Below are 17,764 nucleotides of genomic sequence, written 5' to 3' on the forward strand. Positions count from 1 at the left end.
CCTCATTAAAAAATGAAACAAGGAATATGAGCATAGTTCCTTGTCTTATGTCAAGCTCGTTAAAAAACGAAACAAGGAATATGAGCATAGTTCCTTGTCTTGTGTCAAGCTCGTTAAAAAAATGAAACAAGGAATATGAGGATAGTCCTTGGTCTTGTTTCAACCTCATTAAAAAATGAAACAAGGAATGAGCATAGTTCCTTGTCTTGTGTCAAGCTCGTTAAAAAATAAAACAAGGAATATGAGCATAGTTCCTTGTCTTGTGTCAAGCTCGTTAAAAAATGAAACAAGGAAGATGAGCATAGTTCTTTGTCTTGTGTCAAGCTCGTTAAAAAATGAAACAAGGAATCTGAGTAGAGTTCCTTGTCTTGTGTCAAGCTCATTAAAAAATGAAAAAGGGTTCCCTGGAGAAATGTTCCAAGTCGAGTATTTGATTAGATCTCGTAAAATATCAATCGAGTCTTTCACCTGATCTTGTAAATGAACTTCATTCCATCCACCTGATAGCCACGAGTATTCTACTTAGGCGAATGCAATGAAGCTTGGGGGGCATGCACCTAGAATCGAGTCATAATGCTGGGGGCATGTAAACTGAATCCATGCATAGCTTTTTGTTTCAAGCTTGTGTAAAAATGAAATTGAATCCAAGCATAGTTTTTCATTTCAAGCTTGTGTAAAAATGAAACTGAATCCAAGCATAGTTTTTCGTTTCAAGCTTGTGTAAAAATGAAATTGAATCCAAGCATAGTTTTTCATTTCAAGCTTGTGTAAACATGAAACTGAATCCAAGCATAGTTTCCTATGGTTCAAGCTTGTGTAAAAATGAACCCATCTCCATTTTAACCCTCATGATTTCCATTCTATCAACCTCTTCCGTCAGATGAGCCTTGGTTTTTCTCCTTCCATTGTCACTATTTGCTTGGCCGATCATACACTTTCACTTGGTTGTTTTACCCTTTTTGAGGAATAGTTGCAATGAGGAACAATTGTAATTATTCCTTGTACTTAATAAAGTTGTTTACACCTTTTCCCATATTCTTGTCTTCATGTATGATGATTATATGTGTAAATGCTTTCGATTCCATTTGCTTATAGTAGATATATCTCTTGCTTTGATTGGTTTTTGTCTTCTATTTATGATTGTAGGTACTTGTTGAGTGGATTAAGTTAAAGAAAGAGCGACGGGAGCCAAACAAAGGAGACAAAGGGAAAGCGAAAGATAACAAGTAGGTCCTTTGTCTTATTTATCTTCTATAGAAAAAGGTTAAGCGCTTTAAATCTATTGTTCTAGGTGTAGCTACCCATCTAGGGAAATTGTGTTTATCTGTAGATGCAAAATTCCACATAATAGGGTTTTTAAGCATTCTGAATCCATTGGAAACACTATTTTTGCATTTTCGACACTAAAAATTGATGTAATTATAAATTTGAGCACATAATTGAAAAAGCCCAACATTGGAAGCTAGACACGGAGACGTAGCCCAGGAGGGGTGAACTTCGTTATCAATTGTTGTTCTTTGTTGCTGTGTATGGCTCATTTGTCTCTATTTATTTTCTGCAAACTAAGTTTTAAACACTAAAATTTATGTGCTTTTGCAAATTGATCCATTTCCCATAAGACATAAATTTACTTGCAACTTTTTAATAAACCTTCAAGCTTTTAAATTCAGATCAGTTTGGTATCAGAGCCAAGTTATTTTGAAGGTTTTATTGTGTTTGCAAGTGTTTTTTGATGCTTACAAGGTTAAATCTAAAAAGAGGAGAAGGAGTGCTTGAAGAACGAAAACCCCAAGTTGGTTCATGGAAGTCACAAACACCTCAAACTTCACTAGTCATGGCACATGAAGAAGGACATGAGATGGTGTCTCAGGATGAGAGAGTTTTCAAAAATGATTTCTTTGAAATTTCTGAAATGGTGAAATTTTTGTTTGAAGAAAGGAATACAAGGTTGCAAGGAGAGAGCTCAAATCCATCAAAAGGTAATGGAGGAGATGGGAGTAAGCCTCCAACTCTACCTCCACCTTTTCCTCCTCCTTCACCTCCATGTTCACCTTCATCCTCCTCCACTTCGACCCCTTCACATGCTCCTCCTAGTTCTCCAAAAAGACATGTTAAAACACCTTTGATAAAGCGTTATGTCAAATTTGAATTGCCTATGTACAATGGGGAAGTAAATATTGAGAAATTCGATAATTGGGTTCGTCGTCTTGAAGTCTATTGCAGGATTAAAAAAATTGATGATGATTCCACTAAGATCCAACTTGGTTCTCTTCATCTGGAAAGTGCAGCTCTCATATGGTGGGAGGCCAAAGCCCAAGAGGAGTTGAAGAAAATTGGTAAGATAATTTCTTCTTGGAATGATTTCATAGCTACATTAAGGAGACAATTCTATCCATTAGCTTATATGCAGAAAGCAATAATGGACTGGAAAAACTTCAGACCAGCAAAAGGTATGAGTGTTCAAAGTTATACACAAGAATTTAAAATAATAGCTTTAATCTTGGGTATAGATTTATCTTCACAAGACACTCTCCTTAAATTTATAGGTGGATTACATAATTACTTGAGGCATACAATTCTTATGCTTAACACTACAAAGAAGGAAGAATGTTCCTGAAGAGGTTAGCAAGAATCCATTTAAGTTTGGAGACAAAGGAAAGGGGAAGTTTAAAGGCAAAGACAAAAATAATGCTACCATCAAGAAAGAGGGAGAAAATCTCACCTATAGACATTGTTTAAAAAAAGGCCATGATGAAGATCAATGCTAGAAACTTGATCTAGAAATGAGACCAAAGAAGGAGAAAGAAAAGACTACTGTGAAATCTCAACAAGATCTAGGATCTGATTCCAGTGATGAGACTAAAATCACAACCATGGGATTGAAAGGTAAGGATTCTATTGCAAGTAGTAGTTCTTTTAGCAATCCCATTGAAACTCAAAATGATAAAGAAAGAATTGAGACTTTCCATATTAGAGTCATCTCAAAACATAACAAAGTAGATACTTTGTTTGATAGTGGATCCCAAGCCAACCTTATTTCGGAAGCTATTGTCAAGAAACTAAACTTGGAAACTATCCCTCATCCTAAACCTTATCCTTATCCATTCGATAAGCCTCACAAAGTTTAATATCCATGCAAACTTTGTATGGGAGACCATCTTCTTCGAAATTGTCCTGATATTCCTTAGATCTTAGAAGAATGGTCTTCTCGTTCACATTGTCTTGTGTCATCAACTTCTGGAGATCATGCTGGTGACACACCATCAACTATTGATGGTAAAGTTCATGGAAAGAAGGGTAAAGTTAAGTTTCCCTATAGGTTATGTGAAGGGAATCACCCCATTCACCTCTATCCCTATTTGGATGAAGCCCAAAAAGTGTTGAATAACCATCCTGCTTCTCCGCAACAACTTCCAATTGGTTACATGAGACTCTCCCTTAATCCTCCACTAGTTGATAAAGTGACTGACCCAAATTAATCGTCGGTCGAAACCACTCTCTCTGAATGTGAATCCCACGAGTCTACATCTAACCAATCATAGGCCGAGGAAACAGTTGACTCGATTTCACCTTCAGTTAATCGTACCTTTCTCGTAGAGAGTGAGTATGATACCACTCAGGTTCTTTTTGTTTCTTCAGATTCCAATGAACTTGGAGGCAACCTTCCTGTTCCATCAAGACTGGAGGAAAATCCTCCAGTTCTCGTAACTCAAGGGGATAATTCTCCCCTTCTTATGGTACCCCCTCAAAGTATTCTAGTCACTTCCTTTTATCGGAATCGACTGGAAGGATGTCGTCTTCCTTCTTATGTGCCTTTCCAGATCATGGTACAAGTTTGTGATATGATTGTACCTGGTACTTTTATGGATGAAGGTGCATCTGTGAGTATCCTTTCCTCCACTACTTGGCGAGCGCTCGGTTCGCCGCCACTTGTGCCTGTTACCCAGAATCTGTTGGCTTTTAACAAAGGAACCGATCAATCATTAAGGATCCTTCCTCAATTGCCTATTACTTTGGGAGGAAAAATTGTTTATCTCAATGTGATGGTAGTCCCAAGCCCTTTAGATTACAATTTACTTCTTGGGCTTGACTGTGTTTAAGACATGGGAGCTATTGTTTCAACACTCCTTTAAGTGATGTCTTTCCCGCATGAAGGCAGAATTGTCATCGTTGACCAACTTTCATTTCCTGGTCCAAATATGGCTTCTAGTCAACCATCTACCCTAAATGGTCCTTTTGTCCCAATGGTATCTTCCCCGCCACGGGTCAATTATGTCGCAACCCGTTCCATGCCTACATCAATTAACGATCAATTTCATGATGTTGTGCATTATGTACTGGGGGCATTGGAAGCAAATATATCAAATGGATTCCAGAGCATTGTTCTCCCATCTGATGAGAACCTCTTGGAAGTCATGACCCCTTATGGGTCGTGAACAAGGAATATGAGGATAGTTCTTTGTCTTGTGTCAACCTCGTTAAAAAATGAAACAAAGGGTCTGAGCATAGTTCCTTGTCTTGTGTCAAGCTCGTTAAAAAATGAAACAAAAGGATGAGCATAGTTCCTTGTCTTTTGTCAAGCTCGTTAAAAAATGAAACAAGTAATATGAGGATAGTTATTTTAATGTGTCAACCTCATTAAAAAATGAAACAGGTCCATGGGCATAGTTCCTTGTCTTGTGTCAAGCTTTTTAAAAAATGAAACAAGGAATATGGGCATAGTTCCTTGTCTTGTTTCAAGCTCGTTAAAAAAGAAACAAGGAATATGAGCATAGTTCCTTGTCTTGTGTCAAGCTCGTTAAAAAATGAAACAAGGAATATGAACATAGTTCCTTGTCTTGTGTCAAGCTTGTTAAAAAATGAAACAAGCAATATGAGGATAGTCCTTGGTCTTGTTTCAACCTCATTAAAAAATGAAACAAGGAATGAGCATAGTTCCTTATCTTGTGTCAAGCTCGTTAAAAAATAAAGCAAGGAATATGAGCATAGTTCCTTGTCTTGTGTCAAGCAAGTTAAAAAATGAAACAAGGAAGATGAGCATAATTCCTTGTCTTGTGTCAAGCTCGTTAAAAAATGAAACAAGGAATCTGAACAGAGTTCCTTGTCTTGTGTCAAGCTCATTAAAAAATGAAACAAGGTCCCCTGGAGAAAAGTTCCAAGTCGAGTCTCTGATTAGATCTCGTAAAATCTCAGTCGAGTCTTTCACCTGATCTTGTAAATCAACCTTCATTCCATCCACTTGATAGCCATGAGTATTCTACTTAGGCGAATGCATTGAAGTTGTGGGGGCATGCACCTAGAATCGAGTCATAATGCTGGGGGCATGTAAACTGAATCCAAGCATAGTTTTTTGTTTCAAGCTTGTGTAAAAATGAAATTGAATCCAAGCATAGTTTTTCGTTTCAAGCTTGTGTAAAAATGAAATTGAATCCAAGCCTAGTTTTTCGTTTCAAGCTTGTGTAAAAATGAAACTGAATCTAAGCATAGTTTTTCATTTCAAGCTTGTATAAACATGAAACTAAATCCAAGCATAGTTTCCTATGGTTCAAGCTTGTGTAAAAATGAACCCATCTTCATTTTAACCCTCGTGATTTCCATTCTATCAACCTCTTCCGTTAGATGAGCCTTGGTTTTTCTCCTTCCATCGTCACTATCTACTTGGCCGATCATACACTTTCACTTGGTTGTTTTACTCTTTTTGAGGAACAATTGCAATGAGTGGTGTTATTAGCTAGCATCTTGACCATCGCATGTTTTAAGAAGTTCCAAAATCACCGGAACCAGTTGTTATCCTAGACACCACTTGTTCCTCTAAGTTGGAGTCCTCTTTAATCTCTTTTCAGATTCTCGAAATATGAAAATATTGCCGAGTGCTTGTCCTTTTCAGCTCCATAATGGATTGGAAATGACATCTACTCAGTATAAGTTTAACCCTTTTTTGGACTGAGATAAATTATTTACGAAAAAGGAATACGTTGATCGAACATGGTCAATAGGTTCTCTCTCGTATTATTTTACGCTCTTTCGGACTTGAGAGACAAATCTATGAAAAAGAACTTGTGGATTTTTCTTTTTTGTCCATTTTCAAACTCTCTAAACATGAAAAGGACCGAGTTATCGTTGTCGTTAAACTCGTTAAAACATCAAATAGTGACAAACTTGTCCATCATGACAAGGCCGAGTTTTACCTTCTCTAGAATCGTTAAAACATCACATAGCGATGGATTCAATCGAAGGGTGGAATTATAAAACAAGCATATGTTATCCTCCTCAAGCTTGATAAAAAATAAAGAGGTACTCATCAACAATGACTAGGGAAAATGGGAAAAGGGGTAAACCACTTTATGGCAGTAGATCGCTCTTGAACATGACACTTTCACTTCATCTCTGTGACTGCTTGGGTTGGGTTATCTGCTTGATGGTTATCACACCTATGGTCTATCATACCATCCATTACCTTTTTTTTGGGTCAATGCTGCCAATTCATTTAGTGTCGCTGACATGTCCAAGAGAAGTCACTCGGTTAAATTCATCCTTTGCAATATTCATAAACCTTCATTTTCATGACCGCCATTTTGGAACCTTGTTTCGTCAGTCACATTCTGTCTCAAAAATTCATTACACTCATTTCGTGTCGTTGATGTGGGATACATCAAGGCTCTCCTGTGACAAATCACTTCTTGTCGATGTCAGCGCATTATCCAAGAAGTTGACTTAGAAACACCCTTCCAGTACCTTGAGGCTTGCATACATCAATGGAAAGTTTCTCGCTTTCAATGATAGGTTGACATCACTGGAATTTGATTTAAAGACTTTGTATGGTGTTTGACATCAAAACATCCATTCACAGCATGCAGAATGTACTGCAATACCTTGAGGATCATTATGATTATCAGTGATTTCTTTCGCGTTTGTTAACAACTTACATCATTCGCTGGTAATCAAATAGTGTCTTCCCATGTTCGACTCCAGATCACATATTCACATGATTAGACTCGTACTCGAGCGAACGATTGAACGACATAGAAGACCTCAGATCTAGTTTCATGCATCCGGGCTGCGATTTTATGAAAGTACCAAATCATTCGTACAATGGCTTTACATTGATGGTCATCCCATCATGGGTCTATATCTGTAGACGACTATCTGTGTACTTGTAATGAAAGTTTATATGCTGAGCATGGGTATGCCTTCCCTCAGCAATTCATGCAAAAATCAAAATATCATGATATTATGTATTGTAATCGATGCAGGTCACCATCCACTTCGGAGCCTTCTCATCACATCGTAAAGCATATCACTCGGCATTATTGTTTTTGACTTCATGCTTTAGGGGGTAGCTATTACAAATCCATTTGGGCACATCACTCCCATCATTCAGATCAGTACCATTAGGGTTCATCAAAACCTAATTCAGTTGCTACATGCCTTAGACAAGTGATCACTTTGAATGCCTTCTTCCCTGAGAGTTTCTTGGCCTGAAGCCCTCCAGAAATGCCTCCTTGAGGGACCAGTGCAGCCTTTGTTAGGGGTTAGTGCAGGTAGGCCCATGTCAGGGTTCTTTCCTGAGCATTTAGGCCCACTTTGACCTGCGTTGGGCGAAATTGAGTGAAATCATCATAGGGTTTTGGGAATATTCTTATCTTCTGGAGCCATCTATAATATTCCCACACTTATCATCTCCTATGAGCTCAAAATTGGATAGGGAATGAGTTAAGTAACCTCCTACCCTCTCATCCCTTCCTCCATGGAAACTAACTCTAAGTTTGGAAAGACATTCAATACCCTCATTTATGACCAAAGCTCTTCCATTTTCCTATAAATTGAGCACTCGTCTAAGTGATTAGGGGATGGACTTTGAGAATTTTTAAGGAGATACTGTTGGTGTTTGAATTGAGATTGTAAGCAAGTATTGTTATGCTGCATGAGGGTTGTGCTTTTGATGTGATGTTGGTTGGAACCCAAACTAGAAGAGTGACAATGGATTGGATTTCATGGTTGTAATTCTTCTTTCTACTTAATAAAGCTGTTTACACCTTTTCCCATATTCTTGTCTTCATGTATGATGAATATATGTGTAAATGCTTTTGATTCCATTGCTTATAGTAGATAGATATCTTGCTTTGATTGGTTTTTGTCTTCTGTTTATGATTGCAGGTACTTGTCGAGCGGATTATGTTAAAGAAAGAGCGATTGGAGCCAAACAAAGGAGACAAAGAGAAAGTGAAAGATAACAAGTAGGTCCCTTGTCTTATTTATCTTCTATAGAAAAAGGTTAAGCACTTTAAATATGTTGTTCTAGGTGCAGCTACCCATCTAGGGAAATTGTGTTTATCTGTAGATACAAAATTCCACATAACAGGGTTTTTAGGCATTCTGAATCCACTGGAAACACTATTTTTGCATTTTCGGCATTGAAAATTGATGTAATTATAAATTTGAGCACATAATTGAAGAAGCCCAACATTGGAAGCTAGACCCGGAGATGTAGCCCAGGAGGGATGAACTTCGTTATCTATTGCTGTTCTTTGTTGCTATGTATGGCTCATTTGTCTCTATTTATTTTCTGCAAACTAAGTTTTAAACTCTAAAATTTATGTGCTTTTGCAAATTGATCCATTTCCCATAAGACATAAATTTACTTGAAACTTTTTAATAAACCTTCAAGTTTTTAAATTCAGATCAGTTTGGTATCAGAGCGAAGTTATTTTGAAGGTTTTATTGTGTTTGCAAGTGTTTTTTGATGCTTACAAGGTTAAATTTGAAAAGAGGAGAAGGAGTGATTGAAGAACGAAAACCCAAAGTTGGTTCATGGAAGTCACAAACACCTCAAACTTCACTAGTCATGGCACATGAAGAAGGACATGAGATGGTGTCTTAGGATGAGAGAGTTTTCAGAAATGATTTCTTTGAAATTTCTGAAATGGTGAAATTTTTGTTTGAAGAAAGGAATACAAGGTTGCAAGGAGAGAGCTCAAATCCATCAAAAGTTAATGGAGGAGATGGGAGTAAGCCTCCAACTCTACCTCCACCTTTTCCTCCTCCTTCACCTCCATGTTCTCCTTCATCCTCCTCCACTTCAACCCTTCACATACTCCTCCTAGTTCTCCAAAAAGACATGTTAAAACACCTTTGTTAAAGCTTTATGTCAAATTTGAATTGCCTATGTACAATGGGGAAGTAAATGTTGAAAAATTGGATAATTGGGTTCATCATCTTGAAGTCTATTGCAGGATTCAAAAAATTGACGATGATTCCACTAAGATCCAACTTGGTTCTCTTCATCTAGAAAGTGCACCTCTCATATGGTGGGAGGCCAAAGCCCAAGAGGAGTTGAAGAAAATTGGTAAGATAATTTCTTCTTGGAATGATTTCATAGCTACATTAAGGAGACAATTCTATCCATTAGCTTATATGCAAAAAGCAATAATGGACTGGAAAAACTCCAGACGAGCAAAAGGTATGAGTGTTCAAAGTTATACACAAGAATTTAGAATAAGAGCTTTAATCTTGGGTATAGATTTATCCTCACAAGACACACTCCTTAAATTTATAGGTGGATTACATAATTACATGAGGCATACAATTCTTATGCTTAACCCTACAAAGAAGGAAGAATGTTCCTGAAGAGGTTAGCGAGAATCCATTTAAGTCTGGAGACAAAGGAAAGGGGAAGTTTAAAGGCAAAGACAAAAATAATTCTACCATCAAGAAAGAGGGAGAAAATATCACCTGTAAACACTGTTCAAAAAAAGGCCATGATGAAGATCAATGCTAGAAACTTGATCCAGAAATGAGACCAAGGAAGGAGAAAGAAAAGACTACTGAAAAATCTCAACAAGATCTAGGATCCGATTACGGTGATGAGACCAAAATCACAACCATGGGATTGAAAGGTAAGGATTCTATTGCAAGTACTAGTTCTTTTAGCAAGCCCATTGAAACTCAAGATGCTAAAGAAAGAATTGAGACTTTCCATATTAGAGTCATCTCAAAACATAACAAAGTAGATACTTTGTTTGATAGTGGATCCCAAGCCAACCTTATTTCAGAAGCTATTGTCAAGAAACTAAACTTGGAAACTATCACTCATCCTAAACCTTATCCTTGTCCATTCGATAAGCGTCACAAAGTTCGATATCCATGCAAACTTTGTACGGGATACCATCTTCTTCAAAATTGTCTTGATATTTCTCAGATCTTAGAAGAATGGTCTTCTCTTTCACATTGTCTTAAGTCATCAACTTCTGGAGATCATGCTGGTGACACACCATCAACTAGTGGTAGTAAAGTTCATGGAAAGAAGGGTAAAGTTAATTTTCCCTATAGGTTATGCGAAGGGAATCACCCCATTCACCTCTGTCCCTATCTAGATGAAGCCCAAAAAGTGTTGAATAACCATCCAACTTCTCCGCAACGACTTCCATCTGGTTATAGGAGGATCTCCCTTAATCCTTTACTAGTTGATAAAGTGACTGACCCAAATCAATCGTCGGTCGAAACCACTCTCTCTGAATGTGAATCCCACAAGTCTACATCTAACCAATCATAGGTCGAGGAAACAGTTGACCCGATTTCACCTTCAGTTAATCGTACCTGTCTCGTAGAGAGTGAGTATGATACCACTCAGGTTCTTTTTCTTTCTTTAGATTCCAATGAACCTTGAGGCAACCCTCCTGTTCCATCAAGATAGGAGGAAAATCTCCATTTCTCGTAACTCAAGGGGATAATTCTCCCCTTCTTACGGTACCCCCTCCAAGTATTCTAGTCACTTCCTTTGATTGGAATCGATTAACAGGAGGTCGTCTTCCTTCTTATGCGCCTTTCCAGATCATAGTACAAGTTTGTGATATGATTGTACCTGGTACTATTATGGATGAAGGTGCATTTGTGAGTATCCTTTCCTCCACTACTTGGTGAGTGCTCGGTTCGCCGCCACTTGTGCCTGTTACCCAAAATCTGTTGGCTTTTATCAAAGGAACCGGTCAACCATTAAGGATCCTTCCTCAGTTGCCTATTACTTTGGGAGGAAAAATTGTTTATCTTAAAGTGATGGTAGTCCTAGGCTCTTTAGATTACAATTTACTTCTTGGGCTTGACTGTGTTTAAGACATGGGAGCTATTTTTTCAACACTCTTTCGAGTGATGTGTTTCTCGCGTGAAGGAAGAATTGTCATCGTTGACCAACTTTCATTTCCTGGTCCAAATATGGCTTCTAATCAACCATCTACCCTAAATGGTCCTTTTGTCCTAATGGTGTCTTCCCTAACATGGGTCAGTTATGTGGCAACCCGTTCCATGCCTACATCAACTAACGATCAATTTCGTGATGTTGTGCATTATGTACTGGGGGCATTTGAACCAAATCTATCAAATTGATTCCAGAGCATTGTTCTCCCATCTGATGAGAACCTCTTGGAAGTCATGACCCCTTATGGGTCGTGAACAAGGAATATGAGGATAGTTCCTTGTCTTGTGTCAACCTCATTAAAAAATGAAACAAAGGGTCTGAGCATAGTTCCTTGTCTTGTGTCAAGCTCGTTAAAAAATGAAACAAAAGGACGAACATAGTTCCTTGTCTTGTGTCAAGCGCGTTAAAAAATGAGACAAGTAATATGAGGATAGTTCTTTTACTATGCCAACCTCATTAAAAAATGAAACAGGTCCATGGGCATAGTTCCTTGTCTTGTGTCAAGCTTGTTAAAAAATGAAACAAGGAATATGAGCATAGTTCCTTGTCTTGTTTCAAGCTCGTTAAAAAATGAAACAAGGAATATGAGGATAGTTCCTGGTCTTTTGTCAACCTCATTAAAAAATGAAACAAGGAATATGAGCATATTTCCTTGTCTTATGTCAAGCTCGTTAAAAAATGAAACAATGAATATGAGCATAGTTCCTTGTCTTGTGTCAAGCTCGTTAAAAAATGAAACAAGGAATATGAGGATAGTCATTGGTCTTGTTTCAACCTCATTAAAAAATGAAACAAGGAATGAGCATAGTTCCTCGTCTTGTGTCAAGCTTGTTAAAAAATAAAACAAGGAATATGAGCATAGTTCCTTGTCTTGTGTCAAGCTCGTTAAAAAATGAAACAAGGAAGATGAGCATAGTTCCTTGTCTTGTGTCAAGCTCGTTAAAAAATGAAACAAGGAATTTTAGCAGAGTTCCTTGTCTTGTGTCAAGCTCATTAAAAAATGAAAAAGGGTTCCCTGGAGAAAAGTTCCAAGTCGAGTATTTGATTAGATCTCGTAAAATATCAGTCGAGTCTTTCACCTGATCTTGTAAATCAACCTTCATTCCATCCACCTGATAGCCATGAGTATTCTACTTAGGCGAATGCAATGAAGCTTGGGGGGCATGCACCTAGGATCGAGTCATGATGCTGGGGGCATGTAAACTGAATCCAAGCATAGTTTTTTGTTTCAAGCTTGTGTAAAAATGAAATTGAATCCAAGCATAGTTTTTCGTTTCAAGCTTGTGTAAAAATGAAATTGAATCCAAGCATAGTTTTTCCTTTAAAGCTTGTGTAAAAATGAAACTGAATCCAAGCATAGTTTTTCGTTTCAAGCTTGTGTAAACATGAAACTGAATCCAAGCATAGTTTCCTATGGTTCAAGCTTATGTAAAAATGAACCCATCTCCATTTTAACCCTCGTGATTTCCATTCTATCAACCTCTTCCATCAGATGAGCCTTGGTTTCTCTCCTTCCATCATCACTATCTGCTTGGCCGATCATACACTTTCACTTGGTTGTTTTACCCTTTTTGAGGAACGGTTGCAATGAGGAACAGTTGTAATTCTTCCTTGTACTTAATAAAGTTGTTTACACCTTTTCCCATATTCTTGTCTTCATGTATGATGATTATATGTGTAAATGCTTTTGATTCCATTTGCTTATAGTAGATAGATCTCTTGCTTTGATTGGTTTTTGTCTTCTATTTATGATTGCAGGTACTTGTTGAGTGGATTAAGTTAAAGAAAGAGCGACGGGAGCCAAACAAAGGAGACAAAGGGAAAGCGAAAGATAACAAGTAGGTCCCTTGTCTTATTTATCTTCTATAGAAAAAGGTTAAGTGCTTTAAATCTATTGTTCTAGGTCTAGCTACCCATCTAGGGAAATTGTGTTTATCTGTAGATGCGAAATTCCACATAACATGGTTTTTAGGCATTCTGAATCCATTGGAAACACTATTTTTTCATTTTCGGCACTGAAAATTGATGTAATTATAAATTTGAGCACATAATTGAAGAAGCCCAACATTGGAAGCTGGAATCGGAGACGTAGCCCAAGAGGGGTGAACTTCGTTATCAATTGCTGTTCTTTGTTGCTGTGTATGGCTCATTTATCTCTATTTATTTTCTGTAAAGTAAGTTTTAAACACTAAAATTTATGTGCTTTTGCAAATTGATCCATTTCCCATAAGACATAAATTTACTTGCAACTTTTTAATAAACCTTCAAGTTTTTAAATTTAGATCAGTTTGGTATCAGAGCGAAGTTATTTTGAAGGTTTTATTGTGTTTGCAACTGTTTTTTGATGCTTACAAGGTTAAATTTGAAAAGAGGAGGAGTGCTTGAAGAACGAAAACCCCAAGTTGGTTCATGGAAGTCACAAACACCTCAAACTTCACTAGTCATGGCACATGAAGAAGGACATGAGATGGTGTCTCTGGATGAGAGAGTTGTCAGAAATGATTTCTTTGAAATTTCTGAAATGGTGAAATTTTTGTTTGAAGAAAGGAATACAAGGTTGCAAGGAGAGAGCTCAAATCCATCAAAAGGTAATGGAGGAGATGGGAGTAAGCCTCCAACTCTACCTCCACCTTTTCCTCCTCCTTCATCTCCATGTTCACCTTCATCCTCCTCCACTTCAACCCCTTCACATACTCCTCCTATTTCTCCAAAAATCCATGTTAAAACACCTTTGTTAAAGCTTTATGTCAAATTTGAATTACCTATGTACAATGGGGAAGTAAATGTTGAGAAATTGGATAATTGGGTTCATTGTCTTGAAGTCTATTGCAGGATTCAAAAAATTGATGATGATTCCACTAAGATCCAACTTGGTTCTCTTCATCTAGAAAGTGCAGCTCTCATATGGTGGGAGGCCAAAGCCCAAGAGGAGTTGAAGAAAATTGGTAAGATAATTTCTTCTTGGAATGATTTCATAGCTACATTAAGGAGACAATTCTATCCATTAGCTTATATGTAGAAAGCAATAATGGACTAGAAAAACTTCAGACAAGCAAAAGGTATGAGCGTTCAAAGTTATACACAAGAATTTAGAATAAGAGCTTTAATCTTTGGCATAGATTTATCTTCACAAGACACTCTCCTTAAATTTATAGGTGGATTACATAATTACTTGAGGCATACAATTCTTATGCTTAACCCTACAAAGAAGGAAGAATGTTCCTGAAGAGGTTAGCGAGAATCCATTTAAGTCTGGAGACAAAGGAAAGGGGTAGTTTAAAGGCAAAGAGAAAAATAATGCTACCATCAAGAAAGAGGGGGAAAATCTCACCTGTAAACACTGTTTAAAAAAAGGCCACGATGAATATCAATGCTGGAAACTTGATCCAGAAATGAGACCAAAGAAGGAGAAAGAAAAGACTACTGCAAAATCTCAACAAGATCTAGGATTTGATTCCGGTGATGATACCAAAATCGCAACCATGGGATTGAAAGGTAAGGATTATATTGCAAGTACTAGTTCTTTTAGCAAGCCCATTGAAACTCAAAATGATAAAGAAAGAATTGAGATTTTCCATATTAGAGTCATCTCAAAACATAACAAAGTAGATACTTTGTTTGATAGTGGATCCCAAGCCAACCTTATTTCAGAAGCCATTGTCAAGAAACTAAACTTGGAAACTATCCCTCATCCTAAACCTTATCCTTTGGGTTGGGTATGTGACAATGCTAAATTGCAAGTGACAAGAAAATGCAAACTTAAATTCGCCATCACTGCAAACTTTATTGATGAGGTAGAGCTTGATGTTGTACCACTTGACATATGCGGGATTGTTTTGGGGAGTCCATACTTATATGACTGGAAAGCCATATTTTATTGCCATGAAAACAAATATCATTTTTTTAAATATGGAATTGAGTATATTGTTAGAGCACATCATAAGAAGATGAATTTATCTCTTGTAAGTGCTGGAAAAATGAAGAGGCTTGTAAATGCTAGTTAGAATTTTGCATTGTTAATGATCAAACACAAAGATGTTGAGGAATCTGAAGCTTTCCAAGGATGTGATGTAAAACTCAAACATGATTTAGTTGAGGTTGTTAACACATGTGATAAGGTGTTTCAGGAGTCTGACGTGTTTCCTCCTAAACGAGGAATACAACATGAAGTTCAATTGCAACAGGATGCATCACTTTTGAACATTGGTATGTACAAGACGTTAGTGTTAGAGAATGCAGAGATGAAGAAGTAGTTGCAAGAGATACTTGAAAAATGGGTCATTAGGCCTAGTAAATCTCCTTGTGTGTCTCCTGATGTCTTGGATTTGAAGAATGATGGTACATGACGATGATGATCACGATGCGTGTATTTTGGAGCTTTCAAAAAATCACGGTAAAGAATCACTATCCTCTTCCTTGCATTGATGTTTTGTGAAATCAATTGAAGCATGCTGTTTATTTCACTAAGTTGAACTTGAGAAATGGTTAGCATCAAATAAGACTTGCTAAAGGTGATATGTGGAAAAGCGCTTTCAAGACAAAGCCAACTCCATTGCATGCTTTGACAAGGGTGAAATAGGTCTCTCAATGGGGAGGCAAGTAACATAAAAACATTTAATGCATTGAAAGGTAAAATCAATACAACATCAATTTTTGCATCAGATCTTAAGCAACCATTACAAATTTAGTTGGTGAATTATATGGTACAATAACATTTGGTGAAGAGTCAAGCCAAGTACAAGGCTAGACATGACAAGTATCGTGTTGACCACAACTTCCAAGTTGGAGATCAAATAAGGGTTTGCTTCAACAAAGAAAAGCTTCAAGGTGAAGAGAAATTAATATTATTTGAGCCTCCTTTGTCTAAAGATCAAAGAGAGAAGGTTCAAATTCCAACAATATAATATTTCTCTCCTGAATATCTTGAAGAATTGCAACAAGATACCATTCATGACAGAAAAACAAGGAATTCACGTAGAGGTAATGTGGAGTACCTTCGTGTGGGGCTCGAGGGAACTAATCCAAGTAAGGCCAAATGGATTTAGATTTTAAGGGCGAGGGAGTTGTACCCTCACCTACTTGTTGATTGAAAATAACCTTTTGGTGGTCCAAAAGCTTCCAGTGGGGAGGAATGATCGAGGGGATAAAAAAAGTGATAAAAAATGAAAGTGCTCAAAAATGCCCAAACTAGTGCTAGATCATATTGCTCTTCGTTCTGAACAACTCCACTTGAATTGCTAAAAATTGATATCTTATGCTCAAGTTATGATGTTTTGATCGTTTGGCTCAACAAATAAACAAATTGCGGGTGTATTGAATGGATTGCTGACTGGGCGGTCCATACTACTGATGTTAGCATGATGAATGGGCGTATGACATGATGAAGGAACAACGTGGGCTCGGCAAGTGTCACCTCGTCATTGGTCCAATTAGGCGCATTTAATTGGTTGATGTAATTTTTCGAAGTCTAATTAGAGGCCACCATGTGGCCCAACTAGAGGCTGGCACATGGCACCTCGAGATAGGTCAAAATTTTATGGTTTGGCGCACAGGCCTCAGTGGGAATCGAACCAGCGACCCGCGTCACATAACTTCTGACCTCCACTACTATGCCATGGAATTTATTTTTAACATATTATGGTGTCAAGTTATTGATAAAGGTTGAAGATGTCTGCATTGGGGGAGAGGGAATATGTGTTAGCCCTGGCCCCTAGTCATTGGAACTCCATAAAATTGTTGGTAGATCGAGGAGTGGGCTCGGGGACAATCCCCTAGCCCTTGGTCAAAAGACTATCCACCAGACCATGTGTGATGGGAAAGGTGCTAACAGAGGGGTAGGGCTATAAGCCCTAGCCCCAAATCCCATGGTATAGAGGTGACCGCAAGTGAGAGTTTGACGGGCGAGGTGGGACGTTGGGCCCTAGTCCCAGTCCCATGTGATCATACGTAACCACCAATGGAGAGAAGCAAGGCTTAAGTGGCGGGGGAAGGATGTTAGCCCCAATTTCCGGCCCCATGGTGCAGATATGACCATAACCAACGTCAAAAGGTGCAGAGCGGCAAGGGCAAGTGGTTAGCCCAACCCTTGGCCATATGGGCCACACTGCCAATGGCGGGGCTGAAAATCCTAGCGTAGGGGTAGTTGGGAAAACAAATTGAGCGAAAATTTGCACCAAATGCGGCACAAATCTTGGTGGCGTCAAGTGAATCTGCCGCTCCATGGTTGGAAAAAAGGTGGAAAATGTAGAACAATTAGCTAGTTTTGCAAAATTGGAAACCATTTAGCAGAAGAAACTTGGGAGAGCCATAGCTTGATCAATTTTTTGTCTTTTTGAGCCTAAGAAGAGCCCATGTAGGGGTTTTTGGTAATTCTGAATCTATTGGCAACACTACTTTTACATTTTGATCATTGTAAACTGATGTAATTACATATCTGAGCACATAATTGAAGAGGCCCAACATTGGAAGTTGGAATTAGAGATGTATCCCAGGAGGGGTGAACTCTGTTATCAATTAATGTTCTCTGTTGTTGTGTATGGTTCATTTGTATCTTTTTATTTTCTGCAAACTATG

This window comes from Pinus tabuliformis, chromosome 8, assembly GCF_031772625.1.
Source record: "Pinus tabuliformis cultivar Carrire ecotype Pingquan chromosome 8, CPIR1, whole genome shotgun sequence".
In the NCBI taxonomy this organism is placed as follows: Eukaryota; Viridiplantae; Streptophyta; class Pinopsida; order Pinales; family Pinaceae; genus Pinus; species Pinus tabuliformis.